The sequence below is a fragment of the Mustelus asterias genome, chromosome 20 (assembly GCF_964213995.1).
Source record: "Mustelus asterias chromosome 20, sMusAst1.hap1.1, whole genome shotgun sequence".
In the NCBI taxonomy this organism is placed as follows: Eukaryota; Metazoa; Chordata; class Chondrichthyes; order Carcharhiniformes; family Triakidae; genus Mustelus; species Mustelus asterias.
In genome coordinates, this window is record NC_135820.1 from 18,005,709 (window position 1) to 18,031,823 (window position 26,115).

The following is a 26,115-nucleotide window of genomic DNA, read 5'->3' on the forward strand; positions in this document are numbered from 1 at the left end:
TTGCTGTCAGCAGTACCTTGTCCATAGAATTCGGTGGGATTTTGCTCCTGAATGCAGCAGGGTCTAGTGTCTGAGCAAACAGTGAAGAATTCTATCACTGTACATTGCCCATGTAGCTACACCCTCACCATGAGATCAGCCTTCAGCCCAGTGAGGGTGAGTATTCTATAATGGTTTTAATTATTTTAGAACAGGTCTGACAATTTTTATCACTGTTATCAACTTTTAAATTCTTTTAACACTTTTGAAACAGTTTTACAAGTCGGCTGGGTTCTATCTTGTGGGTATCAATGTCACCCGACTCCTCTCTAACAGCATATTGTACCCTCGTTAATGCCACCCACCACTCCCACACTGAAGAACACAATGAAAATGCAAGTTGTTGATGAATGACTCCACCTCACCACTCCCTCGGCTCCTCTTGTTCTGCTCTATCTGCTCCTCACCATCTCGGTCTCTGCCTGCTCCTCATCCCCCACCTCAGCTCTCCTTTTCCCATTCACTCTCCCTCCCCCACTCCCCTTATGTCCTCTCCCCCACCAACCACCCAGCTCTTCTCCTCCTCCCCCAAGTTTCCTTTCCCCAGCTCTCCTTTTCCCATTCGTACTCCCCCATCTCCTCTTCCTCCCTCGCCCCCACCTTTCCTATTCTGTCCCAGTTTCTCCACCCTCCCCCCCCCCCCCCCCCCCCCCCTCACCATTCGACTCTCCCAATTAAGGGTTGCCAACTATCCAGGATTGGCCTGGCGTCTCCAGGAATTGCAGATCAATCTCGGGGACACTGCTGTGTCAGGACGTTAAAGAGATTTATTTTTACATTTTCTTCGATCGTTTCTCTTTACCAAATATAAAAATAGAGAATAAAAAGCATGTTTGGCTGATATGTCAAGTATCATCCAATTGAGTGATGAGTCATTTTGCTTTCCACTTGGTGTAGGAAGGCAGTACATCACATGGATGTATTGGCCGGCTAATGATTGGAGCATGGAGACAAGTCATATGGTAAAACTTCCAGGAATACATTTAAACACAGTTCCTGACCCTAGTTGGCAATCATTCACCAGTTCTACCAACCTGCCCCTCCCACTTTCCCCGATTCTGTCCCCAGCATCTCTGATCCGTCCTTCTCAAAAGTCTATTCAATTTCCCCACAACTTCTGAATTTCAGCGTAAGTGAGCTCGCTGGAAATTCTGTTGCTGTTGCATCCCTTCCGAGCCCTCACTGTATTGAGAAAGGAGAAACTGGGCCATCGTATTGTATAAGCCTTCAATTTCCCAGCAGTGAGCCAGCTTGACACCCACAGTCTGTCTGGTCAAAGTTTGGATCGCTCAAAGGTCAGGCTCATCAAAAAGCTGCTCTCAATGAAATGCAAGATTAGCTCAGTAACAGCATAAGAAACCTCACAGTGAGGTCTGTGCGCTTGTTAAACTCATTGACATGAACTAATATCGATTCAAATGCAAGACAACTACCATCTTCCACACACACTTAGTAAGATACAACTCAATATCTCTCACTATTAATAAAAACTATTAATTCAGTGCACCTGTGATGCCAAGGCATGCAAGGAAGTTAGCCAAGCAGTTAGGTAGTACTTTATAACTGGCGCAGACGTGATCGGCCAAAGAGCCTGTTCTGTGCTGTGGACTGCTCTGACTCTATGATTCTATTTTACAGCACACATGAGACTGTATCCACCACTCCCCATCTACACTGATATTGAGACTGTATCCACCACTCTCCATCCACACTGATATTGAGACTGTATCCACCACTCTCCATCCACACTGATATTGAGACTGTATCCACCACTTTCCATCCGCACTGATATTGAGACTGTATCCGCCACCCTCCATCCACACTGATATTGAGACTGTATCCACCACTCCCTATCTACACTGATATTGAGACTGTATCCACCACTCTCCATCCACACTGATATTGAGACTGTATCCACCACTTTCCATCCACACTGATATTGAGACTGTATCCACCACTCTCCATCCACACTGATATTGAGACTGTATCCACCACTCCCCACCAGCACTGAACCATTTGGTGACAATGGGAGCATACCTGATATCTTCACGTGTATTGGGTGGCAGTCCTAACATCTAGGTGCCCACATGTCCCTTGTGACTGGAGATTCTGGCACCTGCCCACCTCTAATGAGGGGGATGGGGGTCACTAGAGAGCACCTCTCCCGAAGCCTGGTTATGGTTCTGTCAGCCCCCTGTGTAAAGAGGGCAATGTGTAAAGGGGCGGCACGGTAGCACAGTGGTTAGCACTGCTGCTTCACAGCTCCAGGGTCCCGGGTTCGATTCCCGGCTCGGGTCACTGTCTGTGTGGAGTTTGCACATTCTCCTCGTGTCTGCGTGGGTTTCCTCCGGGTGCTCCGGTTTCCTCCCACAGTCCAAAGATGTGCGGGTTAGGTTGATTGGCCAGGTTAAAAATTGCCCCTTAGAGTCCTGAGATGCGTAGGTTAGCGGGATTAGCGGGTAAATATGTGGGGGTAGGGCCTGGGTGGGATTGTGGTCGGTGCAGACTCGATGGGCCGAATGGCCTCCTTCTGCACTGTAGGGTTTCTATGATTTCTATGATTTCTAACTCATTGAAATAGATTGAAATGAATTCAATTCAACAAACCATTTCACATTTCCATCCGGATATTCCATAAGGAAATTCAGCATGTCCGCTACGACTCTCACCAATTTTTATAGTGCGCCACAGAAAGCATTCTTTCTGGTTGTACCAGTTTGGTATGGCTCCTGCTCTGTCAGAAATTCCAAAGGGTCGTGAATGTAGCCCAGTCCATCACGCAAATAAGCCTCCCATTCATTGACTCTGTCTTCATTTCCCGCTGCCTCAGAAAAGCAGCCAGCATAATCAAGGACCTGGACATTCTCTCTTCCACCTTCGTCCGGAGGGAAACAGACACAAAAGTCTGAGGTCACGTACCAACAGAGTCAAAAACAGCTGCTTCCCTGCTGCCATCAGACTTCTGAATGGACTTACCTTACATTAAGTTGATCTTTCTCTACACCCTAGCTATGACTGGAACACTACGTTCTGCACCCTCTCCTTTCCTTCTCTTTGTTTTGTCTGTATAGCGCGCAAGAAACAATACTTTTCACTGTATACTAATAAATGTGACAATAATAAATCAAATCAAATCAAAATTCTTAATGGGTCTTGGCCCTTCACTTGGGCTGGATCTCCCCACTGGAAGCCACAGTCTCCCTCAGTGTACACCAGTCTCTAATAGGATGCTGGGTGGTGAATGAGCCAGGGATCTGGGAACTCTGTATCCTAGGCTCTATGGTGCTGTATCCCTCCAAAGTAGATGAAACAAAGCCCACATCCAGCGAGTGCAGCATGATCCCTGCTCCCAGCCACATCCCCCTACTGATCAGTGCAAACCATATGGTGATTAGAGCTTTGAACAGACATTCAGAATTGTCACGTCACCATTGTTGTCGGTCGGACTGTGCCTTCCACACCCGAGGGCAGGAGTCATGCATCCCTTAGAATCTTCATCGGGAGAATTGGAAAGTGTTCAGATTTATAAATAATGAAAGGTTAACACACACAGAGTGTCTGCAAGCGGAATGAGGGCCTGTACCGTACTGGGTGACAGGAGGTAGGGATTAAGCAGCTGATTGTCACTGAGATTAGGTCTGATTGTCTTCCACGTGACATTGCAACAACAACTGTGGTTATTTCAGAAACAACCAGCTGGCCTGACCTCAGCAACATTAAACTGGCAGCAGGAAAGGTTACAGTCTGTTTGTGTGTCTGTTGTTTTAGGGGAAGGTCACCCTCTTCAATGTGTGCCCCAAGAGCAGCAAAGAAATGCTGGGTCAGGGTGCCACAGGGCACAGGACAGATCACTGTCAGAGTGGACTCAGACTGACCACTGTCAGAGTGGACTCAGACTGACCACTGTCAGAGTGGGCACAACACTGACCACTGTCGGTTTGGGCACAGCACTGACCACTGTCAGAGTGGGCACAGAACTGACCACTGTCAGAGTGGGCACAGCACTGACCACTGTCGGTTGGGGCACAGCACTGACCACTGTCAGAGTGGGCACAGCACTGACCACTGTCAGAGTGGGCACAGCACTGACCACTGTCAGAGTGGGCACAGCACTGACCACTGTTAGAGTGGGCACAGCACTGACCACTGTCAGAGTGGGCACAGCACTGACCACTGTCAGAGTGGGCACAGCACTGACCACTGTCAGAGTGGGCACAGCACTGACCACTGACAGAGTGGGCACAGCACTGACCACTGTCAGAGTGGGCACAGCACTGACCACTGTTAGAGTGGACACAGCACTGACCACTGTTAGAATGGACACAGCACTGACCACTGTTAGAGTGGGCACAGCACTGACCACTGTCAGAGTGGGCACAGCACTGACCACTGACAGAGTGGGCACAGCACTGACCACTGTCAGAGTGGGCACAACACTGACCACTGTCAGAGTGGACACAGCACTGACCACTGTCAGAGTGGGCACAGCACTGACCACTGTTAGAGTGGGCACAGGACTGACCACTGTCAGAGTGGACACAGACTGACCACTGTCAGAGTGGGCACAGCACTGACCACTGTTAGAGTGGGCACAGCACTGACCACTGTCAGAGTGGGCACAGAACTGACCACTGTTAGAATGGACACAGCACTGACCACTGTCAGAGTGGGCACAGCACTGACCACTGTTAGAGTGGGCACAGCACTGACCACTGTTAGAATGGACACAGCGCTGACCACTGTCAGAGTGGACACAGCACTGACCACTGTCAGAGTGGGCACAGCACTGACCACTGTTAGAGTGGACTCAGACTGACCACTGTTAGAGTGGGCACAGCACTGACCACTGTTAGAGTGGGCACAGGACTGACCGCTGTCAGAATGGACACAGACAGGACTGTGCTCTCATGGGCAAATCTCCTGCAGGTTGTCACTTGCCGGAGTTTTACCGTCTTGCCGGCCCGAGGCTCGTAAAATCCCGCCCGAGGCCAACGGGAATACCATTCTGCGAGCCTCGCCCACCTCGATTATGGAGCAGGCGAGGCGGCAAAATTCCGGCCAAAGTGAAGGTTCAGGGATGAAGAAAGCGGATAATTGCTGATGTTCGGCAGAGAATATTATTCAGCCTCAAGGCAAAACCTCCAAAAGAAGCGGAGAGAGAGGAACCGCAAACCTTGACTGACCCTCGGAATGGGCAGTTCCCAAAACCAACCATGTTTTTGTGAAAACTGGTCGTTATAACCTGGACACCGGGAGGAGCCAGCATGGAAGATCCTCTAAGGTGTTTGAGATGGGATCTGAGTTAAAAAGCTGCTTTAGTGCCAGACACCCTGGTAAAGAAATTAGTTTTAAAGTTTTATTAGTGTCGCAAGTAAGCTTACATTAACACTGCAATGAAGTTACTGTGAAAATCCCCTAGCCGCCACACTCCAGCACACTGAAGGAGAATTTAGCACGGCCAACGTACCTAATCAGGATGTCTTTCAGACTGTGGGAGGAAACCGGAGCACCCGGAGGAAACCCACGCAGACACAGGGGGGAACAGGAAAACTCCGCACAGAAAGTGACCCAGGCCAGGAATCGAACGCAGGTCCCTGGCGCTGTGAGGATAGCATCGGTACCAATTGCTGCCGGTGAGTGACACAGGAAGGTGAGGTGCTCTCCTATTCCCCACGCTGCTACAGAATATCCCTTCTCCTCTGGACCTCCTCCAGGAGATCCTCCGGATGTCACGTTTGGGAACACATCCAATCCATGCGGAAATTCCCACCCCGAAGTCAACGGACCTTTGCACGGTCCACTGTCCTCCCCACCACCCCCCCAAACCACCCACTATGATTCCCACGGCAGGACGGAATGGGAAAATTCCACCCTGAGTGTCAACTATTCCAATCCACAGCTTTGTTGAAACTGAGGCGAGAGGGAGCCACACAAAATCACTCCACCAAAATTACCCGAATCAGTCCGAGTGTTAAACCTGCTGGTGTCTGATTTAAAGCCTGGAGCACATTCAGATTGTGATAATCTGCAGAAGCATTAAGTCCCGGAATGGACATGAAATCCTGACTTGAAAACAGACACATCCTATTGATACTGCACATCTTTTTATCTTTTGACCAAAACAAGCTCTCCTGTCTTTCAGCATCGCCATTCCCAGGATGGGAATATTTTTGGAATGGTTTGAGCTGTCACTATCTTACCCATGTCACATTATTTAACGAGGGAGGCACAATGGCACCGTGGTTAGCACTGCTGCCTCAAAGCGCCAGGAACCCCAGGTTCAATTCCAGCCTCGGGTCACTGTCTGTGTGGAGTTTGCACTTTCTCCCGATGTCTGCGTGGGTTTCCTCTGGATGCTCCGGTTTCCTCCCACTGTCCAAAGATGTGCGAGTTAGGTGGATTGGCTATGCTAAATTGACCCTAGTTTCAGGAGGTTTGACGGGGTAAATATATGGGGTTACGGGGATAGGGTGGGGCTGTTGTCGGTGCAGGCTCAATGGGCTGAATGGCCTCCTACGTAGGGATTCTATGATACATAGAAATATAGATGCAGAAGCCGGCAAATTCAGTTCTTCGGGCCTGCTCCGCCATTCATTTATATCATGGTTGATCTCTCCCTGGTCTCAAATCCACCTCCCCACCTGTTCCCCATATCCCCTTAACCCATTTTCTTTCATCTATCTCCTTCTTGAAACCATTTAATGATTCAGATTCCACTGTGCTATGGGGCAGCGAGTTCCACAAATTCACCACCCTCTGCGAGATGTAGTTCTGAACTGTGTTTTCACACTCTAACACGGCAGCAGAGGGCAGCACGGTGGCACAGTGGTTAGCACTGAGGCCTCACAGTGCCAGGGATCTGAGTTCAATTCCGGCCTCAGGTCACTGTCTGTGTGGAGTTTGCACACTCTCCCTGTGTCTGCGTGGGTTTCCTCCGGGTGCTCCGGTTTCCTCCCACAGTCCAAAGATGTGTGGGTTAGGTTGATTGGCCATGCTAAATTGCCCCTTAGTTTCAGGGTAAATACGTATGGTTAGGGGGATAGGGCCTGGATGGGATTGTTGTCAGTGCAGGCTTGATGGGCCAAATGGTCTCCTTCTGTACTGTAGGGATTCTATGATTTACACTTCATTAGAATTAGCAATGTCAAAAGCAAGATTACAGGGTGCAGAAACCCATAAAGTTCTTAACAATACTGGTCTAACCGCCTTAATGACTGGTATGAAGGTTGTTGTGACTGTAACAGGAGCAGTCACATGGTGACCTGTCACACTGTCAGCCAACTTGTGAATCCTGGATCTAGGTCACACTGTTCTCCAAGAGAAAACAAGATTAACAACACCCATTCTATATTTCCTATCATCAACACTGAGTCATTCAATTGCACAAAAGCTGAATATTTCTTGATATTGCTATTCCTGGCATTGTTGGGGAGGTGATGGCCTAGTGATATTATCGCTAGACTATTAATCCAGAAGCTTAGTTAATGTTCTGGGGACCTGGGTCCAAATCCCGCCAGGGCAGGTGGTGGAATTTGAATTCAATTTTTAAAAATGTGCTAAGAATCTTCTGATGACCATGAAGCCATTGTCGATTGTCAAAAAAAATCCATCTGGTTTTCTAATGTCCTTTAGGGAAAGAAATCTGCTGTCTTTGCCTGGTCTGGCCTACCTACATGTGACTCCAGAGCCACAGCAATGTGGTTGACTCTCGACTGCCCTCTGAAATCAAAAGACCGCAAGAAACTACAAAGGGCTGCGAACGTAGCCCAGTCCATCACCCAAACCAGCCTCCCATCCATTGACTCTGTCAACACTTTCCGCTGCCTCGGAAAAGCAGCCAGCATAATCAAGGACGCCACACACCCCAAACATATTCACTTCCACCTTCTTCCATCAGGAAAAAGATACAAAAAGGTTGAGATCACATACCAACTGACTCAAGAACAGCTTCTTCCCTGCTGCCATCAGACTTTTGAATGGACCTCCCTTATATTAAGGCGATCTTCATTACATCCTAGCTATGACTGTAACAATCTGCACCCACTCCTTTCCTTCTCCGCTATGTACTCTATGAACAGTATGTTTTGCCTGTAAAGCGTGCAAGAAACAATACGTTTTACTTTTCATGTTACAACAGTAAATCGAATAAAATTAAATTAAATCAAAATGGCCTAGCAAGTTCAAGGGCAACTAGGGATGGGTAATAAATGCTGGCCAGCCAGCGATGCCCACGTCCCATAAATGAATTTTTAAAAAATCTATCATCACAGATTGGCTGATTCACATGTTAGCACAGTGGTTAGCACTGCTGCCTCACAGCGCCAGGGATCCGGGTTCAATTCCGGCCTCAGGTTACTCTCTGTGTGGACTTTGCATGTTCCCCCCGTGTGTGCGTGGGTTAGGTGGATTGGCCATGCGAAATTGACCCTTAGTGTCAGGGGTTAGCAGGGCAAATACAGGAATAGGGCCTGGGTGGAATTGTTGTCAATGCAGGCTCATGGGTCAAATGTCCTCCTCCTGCACTGGAGGGATTCTATGATTCCACTAAACTCAGGAGCACTTTTTTAAAAATTTAAAAGATGTATTTGCAGGCCCTGACTAAACTGTAAAGCTCTGGTATAAACAGGTTCCAGAGTCCCCCCCCCCCCCCCCCCCGCCGTGGTCCAAGCCCACTGCGGTGGAAATGGGCATTCGCCCCTCTTCCATTCAGGAATGTTGGGCTATTGGTTGGAAAAGGAAGTGCGAAAGGAGTTTTATATTCTTAACATTTTATCTTTTGATTAATCCAGGGTCTTACTCAAATGGGACGTTGTCGAATCATTTACAAAAATTCTTCTCACAGGGTATTTCATGGCCTCTTTATCTGTGACATTCTCCAAGAAGTTAAGGCTAACTGGGGGCCTATTTGGATTGTCTCTCAGAGATTGCTGAGGAGATAAACCTTCGCGCTACCACATGTGTCACGGTGACAGAAACCAGAGGCTGATGTACAGCAGTGACACCAACAAGGTCACTCACACACAGGGGCTGGGAGACAGGCCTTACATTGCTCCTGGACTGTGTCCAGGCAGCTCAACAACAACTGAAGTATTGGGGGGGAACGGCAGGGGGGAAGGGGGGGGGGGTGGGGAGGGGTGGGTGGGTATCATACAATCTTTGGATGCCTTTGCTTCTTGGAGTCCAGGGCCCGACTGACAGGGGTGACAGGGGGAGGGGATTAAGAGATGCTCTCTGAACAAATGTTTGATGTGAATTCTTTTTAGAAACAGAGTAAAGCCCTGGCTGTAAGACCACATCACTGAAAGATCAGCCCCGTCACAAAAGCATTTCACTTTCCATTCCAGTCGAATGGAGCCAAGGCCTTCCCGAGCCAGACTATTCTCAGTTCTGGCTAAAGCACGGTCCAAACCTTAAAACACTCTGTTTCCCATTCCTCTAACTCTGTCCTCTAATATGTGATGGTGAGGGGCTGAGGATGCTCAGTCCTGTGGAGAGAAGCTGTGATTTGATACAAGTGTTCAAAATAATGAGGTGTTTTTAATCAAGTAAATAATCATAGAATCCCGACAGAGCAGAAGGGGCCATTTGGCCCATCTGCTCCGAGTCTCTGACAGCATCGTACCCAGACCCTCCCATTCCACCCCCCCCCCCCCGCCCCGGTCCCTTCCTCCCTGCCCGCTCTAACCTTGTAACCCCACACATTTACCGTGGCTAATCCGTCTAACCTGCACATCTTTGGAGTGTGGGGGGCAACTAGAGCATCCGGAGGAAACCCATGCAGACACAGGGAGAACATGCAAACTCCACACAGACAGTCGGTGATGTTCTATTTAATCCCAACCTGAATTTCCAACCTCATTTCCTCTCCAATTTGTGGACCATTGAGATTCAGCTTCCATGTTATCAGCCACATTCACCATTACCTCAATCTAATGCCGTTGCAACCTCCAGACCCAACCACTTCAGTGCTCTCCTGGCTGATCTCCTGTCCTCTACTCCGCAGTAATACAGGTCATTCACAGTCCTGTTGCCTGCATCCTGATGTGTACCAAATCCTGTTTACCAATTACCACTGTGCCCTCTGATCACCATTACTATCTGCCCCATCCCACCACCCACCCCCCCCCCCCAACAACTCACATTCATTTATTTTTTTAACCTGTGTTCAAATCCCTTCGTATCTCCTCACTTCCCTAGCACTCGCTGTCTCCAGCTCTACAACCACAACCCCACCTGAACTCTTCATTTCCCTGACTACCCAAGCTCCCCCTCCTCTTCCCCATCAGTGACTGGATCTTCAGCCTCACTCCTCAGTTCCCTCCTCAACCCCTCTGCCTCTGTCCTCATTCAACTGGAATTTTATTCCTCATTCACTTGCACTGAAGGAATCCATGGGCATGCATCAGATTTTCATTTCCATAGATACTAGAAGAAGGAGGTGGCCATTCGGCCCTTCGAGCCTGCTCCGCCATTCATTAAGATCATGGCTGATCATCAAAATCAATATCCTGATCCCCCCTTCTAGCCCATATCCCTTGATCCCTTTAGCCTCAAGAGCTGTATCTAATTTCTTCTTGACATCACACAATGTTTTGGCCTCAACTACCTCCTGTGGCAGTGAATTCCACAGATTCACCATCCTCTGGGTGAAGAAATGTCTCCTCACCTCATTCTAAAAGGTTTACCCCTTATTCTCAAGCTATGACCCCTAGTTCTGCACTTCCCACTATTGGGAACATTCTTTCTGAACCTACCCTGCCTAACCCTGTTAGAATTTTATAAGTTGCCATGACATCCCATCACTCTTCTAAACTCCAGTGAATATAATCCTAACCAGCTTAGTCTCTCCTCAGATGATAGACCTGCCATTCCAGGAATCAGCCTGGTAAACCTTTACTGTCTTCCCTCTATAGCAAGGACATCCTTCCCCAGATAAGGACACTAAAACTGCAAAGGGAATAATTGTCCCTGATGCATTCAACCTTCTGAACTTCTTGGAGGAATGGATGGAGTTAATGGAAAAAACAACTGATCAGCACATCAGTGACTCTGGCATGGGTTCCTGGGGATTATTGTTTGGCAGTGGCACAGTGCACCAACTCTCTTCTAGTTCAGCAGTGACCATAAATGGCTGAAGCTGTGTTTACACTCCAACTGCTTTGTTCGTGACTCATCGACTTAATGGCATTGTGTTTAAAAAAGATTCAATAATCTGAATATCTAAATGATGTTTGGGCGGCACGGTGGCACAGTGGTTAGCACTGCTGCCTCACAGCGCCAGGGACCCGTGTTCAATTCCGGCCTCGGGTCACTGTCTGTGTGGAGTTTGCACCTTCTCCCCGTGTCTGTGTGGGTTTCCTCCGGTTTCCTTCCACAGTCCAAAGATGTGCAGATTAGGTTGATTAGCCATGCTATATTGACCCTTAGTGTCAGGCGAATTAGCAGGGTAGATATGTGGGGTTACAGGAATAGGGCCTGGGTGGGATTGTGGTGGGTGAGGACTGGATGGGCCGAATGGCCTCCTTCTGTACTATAGGCATTCTTTGATTTTATGATTCTATGATGTATGGGCACATTTGCCGTTAAAACTGTGCTGCTATCAATTCTTAAATCCATTCTAAAATAGTCACCTTTATTGGAAAGGTGAACAGCGAGGAGGCTCGGGTAAGGACTGACTTTCAAAATGAAGCGTTTAGAATCAGGGGACGATGTGCTTTAAATGCTAATGTATATGCAAGTTTGGATAGCGAGAGGTAGGGTGTTCTGTAGCAGCCATTCAGACTCAAAACATTAACTCTGTTTCTACCGCCAATGCTGCCTGACCTGCTGAGTCCTTCCAGCATTTGCTGTTTTTATATTTGAAAGACATAGGATGTTTTTTTTTGCGGGGAAGAGCCCAACTGGAGGCCATCAATATAAGACAGTCAGCAAGAAATCCAGCAGGGAAGGCAGCCGAGACAATCGTGTGATGGTAATCCAGAGATCCAGGACAGGAAATGGGGAGCCAGGTTCAAATTTATTGAATTCAATAAAAATTGAGAATTAAAAGCCCAAAGATGACATAAAAAGACATTCAGGGCGATTCTCCTTTAAAAATTCTAAGTGTCAAATTTGCGTGAAAACTGGAGTAACTGTTTTTTTTAGTGGGATTTTCAAAGTGAGTCTCCCACACTCTGAGCACTGCAGAATACCCCAGAGAGATTGACTTGGAAATCCGGGGACTGGGCCTATTCCTGCTGGAGAGGCCGACAGCATAGCGCTGAGCGGGCCACTGTGCATGCGCCGATCTGTCATAGCGGAGATCAGTGCATGCGCAGTAGCCCCCGCCCAGCCAGCCTCCCGATCGCTGGCCAGCTCCGCAAAACCCCCATTGCTGCTCCTCCTCTCCCCCAGCAACCCTGATCTCCCCGACCACTTACCCCCGTCCCCTGCCCGGCAGCCTCGACCGCCTCTCCACCTGCCCGATGACCACTTTCCTCCCTCTGCCAACGATCCCCATGCAGAGTGGTAGTGGTACCCCCATCCCACCCTCCCACAATCGGCCCCCTTAGGCCCCACCCCCTTGGCACTGCCCAATGCCCAGTGGGGAGTGCCTTAGCGGGATAATTCAGCATGGCCAATCCACCTAACCCACACATCTTTGGACTGTGGGAGGAAACCAGAGCACCCGGAGGAAACCCACGCAGACATGGGGAGAATGTGCAAACTCCACACAGACAGTGACCCAAGCCAGGAATCGAACCCAGGTGCCTGGTGCTGTGAGATAGCAATGCTAACCACTGTGCCACCATGCTGCCACTATCACAGAGAGTGGTTGAAGTGAATGGTATAGATTCATTTATTAGCAAGGGCAGTGGCTTGAGTGGAGCATAAACACCAGCATGAACTGCCTGGGCTGAATGGCCTGTTTCTGTGCCATATATCCTTTACAATCCTATGTTTGGATAGAGGTGAAAAATAATAAAGGTAAGCAGTCACTTTTGGAAGTGGTTTACAGGTTCTAACAGTAATCACAATGTAGAATGGGGTATACATGAAGAAATAATGCGGGCTTGTGAGAAAGGTAAGGCAATAATCATTGGTGATTTTAATCTGCATATAGATTGGACAAATCAGATTGGACAAATCAGATTGGGTGATGAGTTCATAGCGTAATTTCAGGACAGTTTCTTAGAGCAACACATTCTAGCACCAACCATAGAGCAGACTATTCTAGACCTGGTAATATACACTGAGGCAGGATTAATTAATTACCTCATATTGAAGGTGTCCGTAGGTGTCACTGATCATAATATGATTGAATTTCACATTCAGCTCGAGGGAGAGAGGAGTGGATCTAAGACCAGTGACTTAAATTTAATTAAGTTGTAGGAGTTGTAGTCCAGAAGTCCAGAAGTCAGTGAGGGTGGTGAGGTATTGGGGAAGGTATCAGGGTCAAGGGTGGGTACCGGTAGACAGGAAGGTGGGTTGAAGTGTGTCCACTTCAATGCAAGGAGCATCCGGAACAAGGTAGATGAACTTGGGGCGTGGATTGGTACTTGGGACTACGATGTTGTGGCCATTACGGAGATTTGGGTAGAACAAGGACAGGAATGGTTGTTGGACATTCCGGGGTATAGATGTTTCACTAAGTGTAGGGAAGCTGGTAAAAGAGGTGGAGGAGTAGCATTGTTAATCAAGGATAGTTTAACGGCTGCGGAAAGGCACTTCGAGGGGGATCTGCACACTGAGGTCATCTGGGCTGAGGTTAGAAATAGGAAAGGAGCGGTCACGTTGTTAGGAGTTTACTATAGGCCCCCAAATAGTAATAGAGATGTGGAGGAAGAAATTGCTAAGCAGATTATGGAGATGTGTGGGGGTCGCAGGGTAGTTGTCATGGGGGACTTTAACTTTCCAAATATTGATTGGAACCTTTGTAGGTCAAATAGTTCAGATGGGGCAGTTTTTGTGCAGTGTGTGCAGGAGGGTTTCCTGACACAATATGTGGATAGGCCGAAAAGAGGTGAGGCCACATTGGATTTGGTACTGGGAAATGAACCAGGCCAAGTGTTAGATTTGGTTGTGGGAGAGCACTTTGGAGATAGTGACCAAAATTTGGTGTCTTTTGTTATTGCAATAGAGAGGGATAGGGCCGTACGCCAGGGCAAGGTTTACAATTGGGGGCGAGGTAATTATGATGCGATTAGGTAAGAATTAGGGGGCATAAGTTGGGAACAGAAACTGTCAGAGAAAGGAACAAATGAAAAGTGGAACTTTTTCAAGGAACAAATACTGGATGCCCTTGATAGGTATGTCCCTGTCAGGCAGGGAGGAAATGGCCAAGTGAGGGAACCATGGTTCACGAAAGAGGTGAAATGTCTTGTGAAAAGGAAGAGGGAAGCTTATGTAGGGATGAGGAAACAAGGTTCAGATGGCTCGATTGAGGGTTACAAGTTAGCAAGGAATGAGCTGAAAAGGGGGCTTAGGAGAGCTAGGAGGGGACACGAGAAGTCCTTGGCGGGTCGGATCAAGGAAAACCCCAAGGCTTTTTACTCTTATGTGAGGAATAAAAGAATGACCAGGGTGAGGTTAGGGCCGGTCAAGGACAGGAGTGGGAACTTGTGTATGGAGTCAGTAGAGATAGGCGAGGTGATGAATGAATACTTTTCTTCAGTGTTCACCAAGGAGAGGGGCCATGTTTTTGAGGAAGAGAAGGTGTTACAGGCTAATAGGGTGGAGGAAATAGATGTTCGGAGGGAGGATGTCCTGGCAGTTTTGAATAAACTGAAGGTCGATAAGTCCCCTGGGCCTGATGAAATGTATCCTAGGATTCTGTGGGAGGCAAGGGATGAGATTGCAGAGCCTTTGGCTTTGATCTTTGGGTCCTCGCTGTCCACGGGGATGGTGCCAGAGGACTGGAGAATGGCGAATGTTGTTCCTCTGTTTAAGAAAGGGAATAGAAATGACCCTGGTAATTATAGACCGGTTAGTCTTACTTCGGTGGTTGGTTAATTGATGGAAAAGGTCCTTAGGGATGGGATTTACGACCATTTAGAAAGATGCGGATTAATCCAGGATAGTCAGCACGGATTCGTGAAGGGCAAGTCGTGCCTCACAAATTTGATAGAATTTTTTGAGGAGGTAACTAAGTGTGTTGATGAAGGTAGGGCAGTTGATGTCATATACATGGATTTTAGTAAGGCGTTTGATAAGGTCCCCCATGGTCGGCTTATGATGAAAGTGAGGAGGTGTGGGATAGAGGGAAAGTTGGCCGATTGGATAGGTAACTGGCTGTCTGATCGAAGACAGAGGGTGGTGGTCGATGGAAAATTTTCGGATTGGAGGCAGGTTGCTAGCGGAGTGCCACAGGGATCAGTGCTTGGTCCTCTGCTCTTTGTGATTTTTATTAATGACTTAGAGGAGGGGGCTGAAGGGTGGATCAGTAAATTTGCTGATGACACCAAGATTGGTGGAGTAGTGGATGAGGTGGAGGGCTGTTGTAGGCTGCAAAGAGACTTAGATAGGATGCAAAGCTGGGCTGAAAAATGGCAAATGGAGTTTAACCCTGATAAATGTGAGGTGATTCATTTTGGTAGGACTAATTTAAATGTGGATTACAGGGTCAAAGGTAGGGTTCTGAAGACTGTGGAGGAACAGAGAGATATTGGGGTTCATATCCACAGATCTCTAAAGGTTGCCACTCAAGTGGATAGAGCCGTGAAGAAGGCCTATAGTGTGTTAGCTTTTATTAACAGGGGGTTGGAGTTTAAGAGCCGTGGGGTTAAGCTGCAACTGTACAGGACCTTGGTGAGACCACATTTGGATATTGTGTGCAGTTCTGGTCACCTCACTATAAGAAGGATGTGGAAGCGCTGGAAAGAGTGCAGAGGAGATTTACCAGGATGCTGCCTGGTTTGGAGGGTAGGTCTTATGAGGAAAGGTTGAGGGAGCTAGGGCTGTTCTCTCTGGAGCGGAGGAGGCTGAGGGGAGACTTAATAGAGGTTTATAAAATGATGAAGGGGATAGATAGAGTGAACGTTCAAAGACTATTTCCTCGGGTGGATGGAGCTATTACAAGGGGGCATAACTATAGGGTTCGTGGTGGGAGATCCAGGAAGGATATCAGAGGTAGGTTCTTTACGCAGAGAGTAGTTGGGGTGTGGAATGGACTGCCTGCAGTGATAGTGGAGTCAGACACTTTAGGAACATTTAAGCGGTTATTGGATAGGCACATGGAGCACACCAGGATGATAGGGAGTGGGATAGCTTGATCTTGGTTTCAGATAAAGCTCGGCACAACATCGTGGGCCGAAGGGCCTGTTCTGTGCTGTACTGTTCTATGTTCTAAGTGTAATTATGAGGGCATGCAGACAGTATTAGCTTAAGTGAACTGGCCAATTAGATTAAGGGAGAGGTCAGTAGAGATGCAGTAGCAAATATTTAAGCAGATACTTCAGAATATTCAGAAAAGATACATTTTATTGAGAAAGAAAGACATGTCGTTCATGGCTAACTAAGGAAATTAAAGATAGCATCAAATTGAAAGAAAAAGCACATCATTCTGCAAAGGTGATTGGCAGGTCAGATGATTCAACAGAATATAAAAAACAATAAAATAATAACCAGTCGGGAGAAATTAGACTATGAGAGGAAGCTAGTTAGAAACATAAAATCAGATAATAAGAGTTTCTGGAGGTGGAAAGGGAAATAATAAGTAAAGCGAGTGTTCTAGAGAGTGAGAATGGGGAATTAATAATGGAAAACTAAGAAATGTTGGATGAATTAAACAGACATTATGCATCTGTCTTCACTGTAAAGCAACATGGATAAAGGAGAGCCTGTGGATGTGATGTTCTTAGATTTCTAGAAGGCATTGCACAAGATTTTTAAAATTAATTCTTGGGACATGGGCATCACTCGCTGTCCAGCATTTATTGCCCATCCCTAAGTTGCTTGGGGGCAGCTGAGAGTCAACCACCTTGCTGTGGGTCTAGAGTCACATGTAGGCCAGACCAGATAAAGATGGCAGATTTCCTTCTCTGAAGGACAATCAACCAAATCAATGTAGATTCTAAATTCCAGATTTTTATTGAATTCAAATTCCACCATCTGCCGTGGTGAGCTTCAAACCCGGGTCTCCAGAATATTAGCTGAGTTTCTGGATTAATACTCAAACGATAATACCACTAGGCCACCACCGCCTCCCCTATTGCCACATCAAAAGTTACTACACAGAATAAGAACTCATGGTGCAGAGGGTAACGTGCTAGCATGGACAAAGGGTTGTTTATCTAACAGAAAACTGAGAGTAGGAATGAATGGGTCATGTTTGGCTTGGCAAAATATGACAAGTGGATTGCCACAGTGATTGGTACTGGGGTCTCAACTATTTATATCGATGAGATGGATGAAGGGACCAAATGCTAAATAAGGTGATGACACAAAGATAGGTAGGAGTGTAAGTTGTGAGAAGGACAGAAGGAGTCTGCAAAGGAATAGGGATAGGTGAAACAATTGGGAAAAATTTTGGCAGATTGGGGTATAATGTGGGAAATATAAACTTGTCCACTTTGGCAGAGGAGTAAAAAGGCAGCATATTGTGTCAATGGAGAAAGATTTCCGAACTCTGAGGTACAGAGGAATCTGGGTGTCCTTGTGCATGTAATCACACAAAGTTAGCAAATGCGGCAATTGGAATGTTGTCATTTATTGAGGCAAATGGAATATGTAAGTAGGGATTATTTGCTACATTTATAAAGAACTTTGGTGAGATCACATTGGTATTGTGTACAGTTTGGTCTCCTTACTTAAGAAAGGATATAAATGATCATAAACAGTTCAGAGAAGATTCACTGAACTGATACCCGGGTTGAGGGTTATCTTATGAGGAAAAATTGCACACATTGGGCCAATGATGGAGTTTAAAAGAATGAGAGTTGATCTTACTGAGATAAAAAGATCCTGAGGAGAGTAGACAGGATGGATGGCAGAAGGATGCTTCCCCTTGTGGACGAGACTGGAAATTGGGGGCATAGTTTGAAAATAAAAGTCACTCATTGAAGACAGAGATGAGAAAATTGTTTTCTCTCAGAGGGTCACGGATCTTTGGAACTCCCTTCCCCAGGGAGCTCTGGGGCAGGATCAATGAATATTTTTAAGGAAGAGGGAGATAGATTCTTGACTAAAAAGGGAGCGGAAAGTTATCAGGAGTAGGCGGAATGTGGGGTTGGTGTTATTTGATTTGATTTGATTTATTATTGTCACATGGATCAGTATGCAGTGAAAAGTATTGTTCCTTGCATGCTATACAGACAAAGCATACCATTCATAGAGAAGGAAACAAGAGAGTGCAGAATCAATTAGATCAACCATGACCTTATTGAATGGCAAAGCAGGCTCGAGGGGCTGATCGGTCAGGACCAGCTCCGAATTCATCTGTCTGTATGTAGATACTGTCGAGTAAAGGGTTAACATCAGAAGCATACATGACACTGATGTTATAATGTTATAACATCACATTTTTGAATTGATTTATTATTGTCACATGCATTGGTATACAGTGAAAAGTATTGTTTCTTGCAAGCTATAAAGACAAAGCATACCATTCATAGAGCACATAGGGGAAAAGGAAAGGAGAGGGTGCAGAATGTAGTGTTACAGTCATAGCTAGGGTGTAGAGAAAGATCAACTTAATATGTGGTAGGTCCATTCAAAAGTCTGATGGCAGCAGTGAAGAGCTGTTCTTGAATCTGTTGTATCCTTTTCCCGGTGGAAGGAGGTGAAGAAGTGTCGTGAATGAAGCCCCTATCCATCATGCAAACCACCCTCCTATCCACTGTCTACATTTCCCACTGTCTCGGAAAAACAGCCAACATAATCAAGGGCCCCAGACATCCTCTCAACTGCCCTCTGAAATGGCCCAGCAAACCATTCAGTTCAAGGGCAACTAGGGATGGGCAATAAATACTGGCCAGCCAGTGATGCCCAGGCTCCATGAATGAATAAAAAAAATTAAAACTTGGGGCTCTAGTTGCTGGTATGATTGTCAGATGAGTCATTCAGGGTCACACTGTCTTTGTTGCCTCCTTTCTTCCACTTCTTCTTCCTCCGCTTCCTCCTGTTTCTCCTCAGCACCTCAGGGTACAGCTGGCGTTAAGGGCAGTCCCCTCACTGTGGTGTGGTTAAGCAGCATAACATATTTGCACCCCTGCTTTGCTGAATACTGCGGGGTTCACCCCGAGCAGAGCCCTGCGTAGCTTCCATTCTACACGTTGTCCCTGTGTATGGAATGTACACAGTCACGAGTCGGGTTGTCAGTGGAAAATCCTTGTTGTCTCACAGACACCTTTGAGTTTTTTGGTGGTGCTTCAGATACTGTTGGAACAGTTGAGTGGTGTGAGTGAAGGCACCTTGACCGCAGTCTGAATGTTTCCCTCCCTACCGTCACACACCACCTGGGCACTGAGAGCAGAATCCCTCCACTATTGGCATATCTCCATGTCAGCATGACCGCCTGTAAAGCAAGATGTGAGCAGTCAATTTGGAAACCTGCGCTTCTTGCTCTGTCTGCTGTTGCCAAGCAAGACAGAATGAATTATATCCGTCTGCCTTTGAACAGACAGTCTCAACGACTTACACAACAGTAGACAGCAGAGTGGCAAACTGTGAGATGATGCAAATATCTCCAGCTCCAGCCACGAAGGAGCCCAGTGCATAAAAAACTCATGGACACAATCAAGCCCGCAGCTCCTGGCAAAGCAGCCTCGCCCTGCTCCCTTGTTGCAAGTGTGGCCGCACCATGGAACAGATTTCATTCAGGATGTCCTTAATGAAGTTCAGATTTCCCATACATTGGTGAGCCCAGCCAGTGGGATCTTCCAGTCCCACCAATGTAAATGGAGGTTTCACATACCTGTGCCCTCTTATAGTTGACCTTTCCACCCTGGGAAAAAGCCTTTGATGATACATTTGGACGCCACGGTGGCACAGTGGTTAGCCCTGCTGCCTCACAGTGCCAGGGTTCAATTTCCAAATTGGGTGACTGTCTATGTGGAGTTTGCACATTCTCCCTGTGCCTGCGTGGATTTCCTCCGGGTGCTCCGGTTTCCTCCCACAGTATGAGTTAGGCAGATTGGCCGTGCTAAGTTGCCCCTTTGTGTCAGGGGAACTAGCTAGGGTATATGCATGGGGTTATGGAGATAGGGCCCTAGGTGGGATTGTGGTTGGTGCAGACTCGATGGGCCAAATGGCCTCCTTCTGTATTCTGGGGATTCTATGATTCCTCTATGATCCACCCTATCTATGCCTCTCATAATTTTGTAAACTTCTATCAGGTTGTCCAGTGAAAACAATTCAAGTTTATCCAACCTCTGGTCATAGCTAACACCCTACAGACCAGGCAACATCCTGGTAAACCTTCTTTGCACTCTATCCAAAGCATCCACATCCTTCTGGTTGTGTGGTGGCCAGAACTGCACATAATATTGCAAATGTGGCCTATCTAAGGTTTTATATAGCTCCTGCAGAACTGGTTCCGAGAAAGTTCCAAATCATAATTCTGGGGTGAAGGACAGCCAGGTTCCAGATCATCATATACAACTGAAGAGGAATAGACATCCTCCTGATCAACTTTCTTATTGACTGTGCATCATGATTAATAATGCATAGTACTGTCTAGAGTATTATTGATTCAATGTATAACATCATAGTCATTTGTTGTCATGAACACAGAAGTAAAAGAGGAGGCATGCTATATATTTAAAAGGGTTGCAGGTTGCTTTTAAGAGCTGATCACATGATTTGATGGCGATGTCATTAAGGTTGCTGTTTTATTTTCACTTTATGTTCTGCACAGCAGAAAACATCTTTTTCAATCAAACCTGTTTTGTGTGAGAGTTTGAATCTACTTGCGAAACCCATATATTTTCTATTAAGAGCCACAACCCCTAACATAGTTAGGACATTCGAAGGATGAGGTTCTTTTCAAAGAGAGGCATGAATCTCTGCAATAGGCTGCGGATGGATGTGATGGATGCTGATTTCCTCCAAGTGAGAGCTAGAGCTGTTTCTGACTGGGGTGGAGAGGCTGAAGACAGATAGCAAATGGCATTATTCATAACCACAGTGGCCTCCTGACCCCAAAGTCCTAAGGGGGTTAGTGAGGAATTTCCCAGGTTAATCCCTCCTAATTGGCTGGGGATATTAATTTGCTTTCTCTCTTTCAGCCAGAAGGAGAAATTAGTTCAAAGTTGTCAAAAACCAGCACCATTCCTACCAGCACTACTGGAACGCCAAGCGTACAATTCAATTTCAGCCAGTGCCAGTCATAGAGTCATAGAGGTTTACAGCATGGAAACAGGCTCTTCGGCCCAACTTGTCCATGCCACCCTTTCTTTTTAAACCCCTAAGCTAGTCCCAATTGCCCGCATTTGGCCCATATCCCTCTATACCCATCGTACCCATGTAACTGTCTAAATGCTTTTTAAAAGACAAAATTGTACCCGCCTCTACTACTACCTCTAGCAGCTTGTTCCAGACACTCACCACTCTCTGTGTGAAAAAATTGCCCCTCTGGACACCTTTGTATCTCTCCCCTCTCACCTTAAACCTATGCCCTCTAGTTTTAGACTCCCCGGTCATTTCCAAGTTTCACTGTTTATTGTTTCTTATGGAATTTTTGTGAAGGATTGGGATTGTACCCATTGGGAAGGGTAGGGATTGTATACATTGGGAAGGGTGGGGATTGTATACATTGGGAAGGGTGGGGATTGTATACATTGGGAAGGGTGAGGATTGTATACATTGGGAAGGATATGGATTGTATACATTGGGAAGGGTGGGGATTGTATACATTGGGAAGGGTGGGGATTGTATACATTGGGAAGGGTGAGGATTGTATACATTGGGAAGGGTAGGGATTGTATACATTGGGAAGGGTAGGGATTGTATACATTGGGAAGGGTGGGGATTGTATACATTGGGAAGGGTGAGGATTGTATACATTGGGAAGGGTATGGATTGTATACATTGGGAAGGGTGGGGATTGTATACATTGGGAAGGGTGAGGATTGTACACATTGGGAAGGGTATGGATTGTATACATTGGGAAGGGTAGGGATTGTATACATTGGGAAGGGTAGGGATTGTATACATTGGGAAGGGTATGGATTGTATACATTGGGAAGGGTAGGGATTGTATACATTGGGAATGGCGGGGATTGTATACATTTGCAAGGGTGGGAATTGTAAGAATGGGGATTGTATACATTGGGAAGGGTATGGATTGTATACATTGGGAAGGGTATGGATTGTATACATTAAGAAGGGTAGGAATTGTATACATTTGGAAGAATGGGGATTGTATACATTGGGAAGGGTAGGGATTGTATACATTGGGAATGATAGGCATTGTATACATTGGGAATGGCAGGGTTTTATGTATTGTAAATGGATGGATTGTAAATCATGTGCTTTAGTTGTATGCAATGGGCTAAATGGATCATAGAGTCTTGTTTTATTAGGTGTTGTTCATGTGATACACTTAGCGACTAATACAGATTATCAGAACTTTGTAGTGATTGGCTAATTTCTGTAAAAACTGAGGCTGATTCTATCAAACACAAACAGCTAGTACGCATATCCGAGTTACAGCATGTCGCTCAAGTTATAGTTAGACATCGCTCTGTAATCTCATTAAATACATTCCTGAAACAACTGATTCTGGAAATAGGTTGCGGCTTATTCAGAGTTTATCATATTGGATATTGTACTAATAGCACCCACAATGAGATTACTGAGTATAGGGAACAAACCCGTTGCCCTTTGCATTCACATGCCAGCTGTGTCTCAATGGGTAGTTTACACTCCAAGTCGGAGTGTACTCGATTCAAATCCCAAGGGACAATAAATTGAGAGTCTAACCTTGGCGTTAACTGGCATTGCCATTGCTGAATTCCTCATCTTCTACATCCTGGGGGATTCCATTGACCAGAAACTGAGCTGGACCAGCCATTTGAATATTGTGTCCACAAGAGCAGGTCGGAAACTGGGAATTCTGCGAGAGTAACTCACCTCCTGATTCATTACACCTTTCCAAAATGTGATGGAATACTCTCCCACTTGCCTGGATGTGTGCGGTTCCAACAACACTGAAGAAGCTTGACACCACCCAGGACAAAGCAGCCCTGCTTGATTGGCACCACATCCACCAACTTAAACAATCACTCCCTCCATCACCGATACACAGTGTGTACCGTCTGCAAGATGCACTGCAACAACTCACCAAGATTCCTTTGACAGTACATTTCAAACTTATGACTACTATCATCAAGAAGGACCAGGACAGCAGATACCTGAGAACACCACTACTTGGAGGTTCCCCTCCAAGGACATCACCATCCTGACTTGGAAATATATCAGCGTTCCTTCACTGTCACTGGGTCAAAATCCTGGAACCCCCTCCCTAACAGCGATGTGAGTTACTACTTGGACTGCAGCAGTTGGAGAAGGCAGCTCACCACCACCTTTTCAAGGGCAATTAGAGATGGAGAACAAATTCTGGTGTTTCCAGCAGCAATCGGATTCTATAACCAAACATCGCCATCCACGCTCTCAAGACCAACCGCAACATTGTCATCAAACCAGCAGACAAAGGAGGGGCCACCGTCATACTGAACAGAACGGATTACTGCAAAGAAGTGTACCGACAACTAAACAACGAGGAACACTACAGACAGTTACCTGCAGATCCGACCAAAGAACACACCCGTCAACTCAACACTCTGATCAAGACCTTTGATCCGGACCTTCAGAACACCCTCCGTGCTCTCATCCCACGTACTCCCCGCATTGGAGATCTCTACTGCCTCCCGAAGATACACAAGGCAAACACACCCGGCCGTCCCATCGTATCGGGCAATGGGACCCTGTGCGAGAACCTCTCCGGCTATGTCGAGGGCATCCTGAAACCCATTGTACAAAGAACCCCCAGCTTTTGTCGCGACACGACGGACTTCCTACAGAAACTCAGCACACATGGAGCAGTTGAACCAGGAGCGCTCCTCGTCACAATGGATGTCTCAGCACTCTACACCAGCATCCCCCATGACGATGGCATTGCTGCAACGGCCTCAGTGCTCAGCGCCAACAACTGCCAGTTTCCAGATGCAATTTTACAACTCATCCGCTTCATCCTGGACCACAATGTCTTCACCTTCAACAACCAGTTCTTCATCCAGACACACGGAACAGCCATGGGGACCAAATTCGCACCTCAATATGCCAACATCTTCATGCACAGGTTCGAACAAGACTTCTTCACAGCACGGGACCTTCAACCGATGCTATACACTAGATACATCGATGACATTTTCTTCCTTTGGACTCATGGTGAACAATCACTGAAACAACTATATGATGACATCAACAAGTTCCATCCCATCATCAGACTCACCATGGACTACTCTCCGGAATCGGTTGCATTCTTGGACACACGCATCTCCATTAAGGATGGTCACCTCAGCACCTCACTGTACCGCAAGCCCACGATAACCTCACGATGCTCCACTTCTCCAGCTTCCACCCTAAACACGTTAAAGAAGCCATCCCCTACGGACAAGCCCTCCGTATACACAGGATCTGCTCGGATGAGGAGGATCGCAACAGACACCTCCAGACGCTGAAAGATGCCCTCATAAGAACAGGATATGGCGCTCGACTCATTGATCAACAGTTCCAACGCGCCACAGCGAAATACCGCACCGACCTCCTCAGAAGACAAACACGGGACACAGTGGACAGAGTACCCTTCGTTGTCCAGTACTTCCCCGGAGCGGAGAAGCTACGGCATTGCCTCTGGAGCCTTCAACATGTCATTGATGAAGACGAACATCTCGCCAAAGCCATCCCCACACCCCCACTTCTTGCCTTCAAACAACCGCACAACCTCAAACAGACCATTGTCCGCAGCAAACTACCCAGCCTTCAGGAGAACAGTGACCATGACACCACACAACCCTGCCACAGCAACCTCTGCAAGACGTGCCGGATCATCGACACAGATGCCATCATCTCACGTGAGAACACCATCCACCAGGTACACGGTACATACTCTTGCAACTCGGCCAACGTTGTCTACCTGATACGCTGCAAGAAAGGATGTCCCGAGGCATGGTACATTGGGGAAACTATGCAGACGCTGCGACAACGGATGAATGAACACCGCTCGACAATCTGTCGACTGTTCTCTTCCTGTTGGGGAGCACTTCAGCGGTCACGGGCATTCGGCCTCTGATATTCGGGTAAGCGTTCTCCAAGGCGGCCTTCGCGACACACAACGGCGCAGAGTCGCTGAGCAGAAACTGATAGCCAAGTTCCGCACACACGAGGACGGCCTCAACCGGGATATTGGGTTCATGTCCCACTATTTGTAACCCCCACAGAGTTTCACTGGCTGTCTTGTCTGGAGACAATACACATCTTTTTAGCCTGTCTTGATGCTCTCTCCACTCATGCTGTTTTGTTTCTTAAAGACTTGATTAGTTGTAAGTATTCGTATTCCAACCATTATTCATGTAAATTGAGTTTGTGTCTTTATATGCTCTGTTTGTGAACAGAATTCCCACTCACCTGAAGAAGGGGCTTGCAGCTCCGAAAGCTTGTGTGGCTTTTGCTACGAAATAAACCTGTTGGACTTTAACCTGGTGTTGTTAAACTTCTTACAATAAATGCTGGCCAGCTAGCAATGTCCATGACCCACGAATGAATAATAAAATCCCAAGGGATTGCGTAAAAAGACTTCAGAAGTATTTCATTGGATGTAAAGCATTTTGGGACATCCTGCAGTGGTCGTTCAAGACACTGGGGATAACTGCTCTATTCTTCTTCTGATTAAAAACAAGTTTGACAACTTGACAATCGCCAGGTTTGGTGTTTTGACAGTGTCCACTTATTGTTCACCACCTCACGCCCCATGCCTGTCACTTTCTGTGACGGATGGTGCGAAGCTTACAAACAAGGCAACGAGAAATCAACCAGAGATTGAAACTCCTTCCTGTGCTCATCAGATTGGAGTGGGAGCAATAGGGATGTACTGTCTGG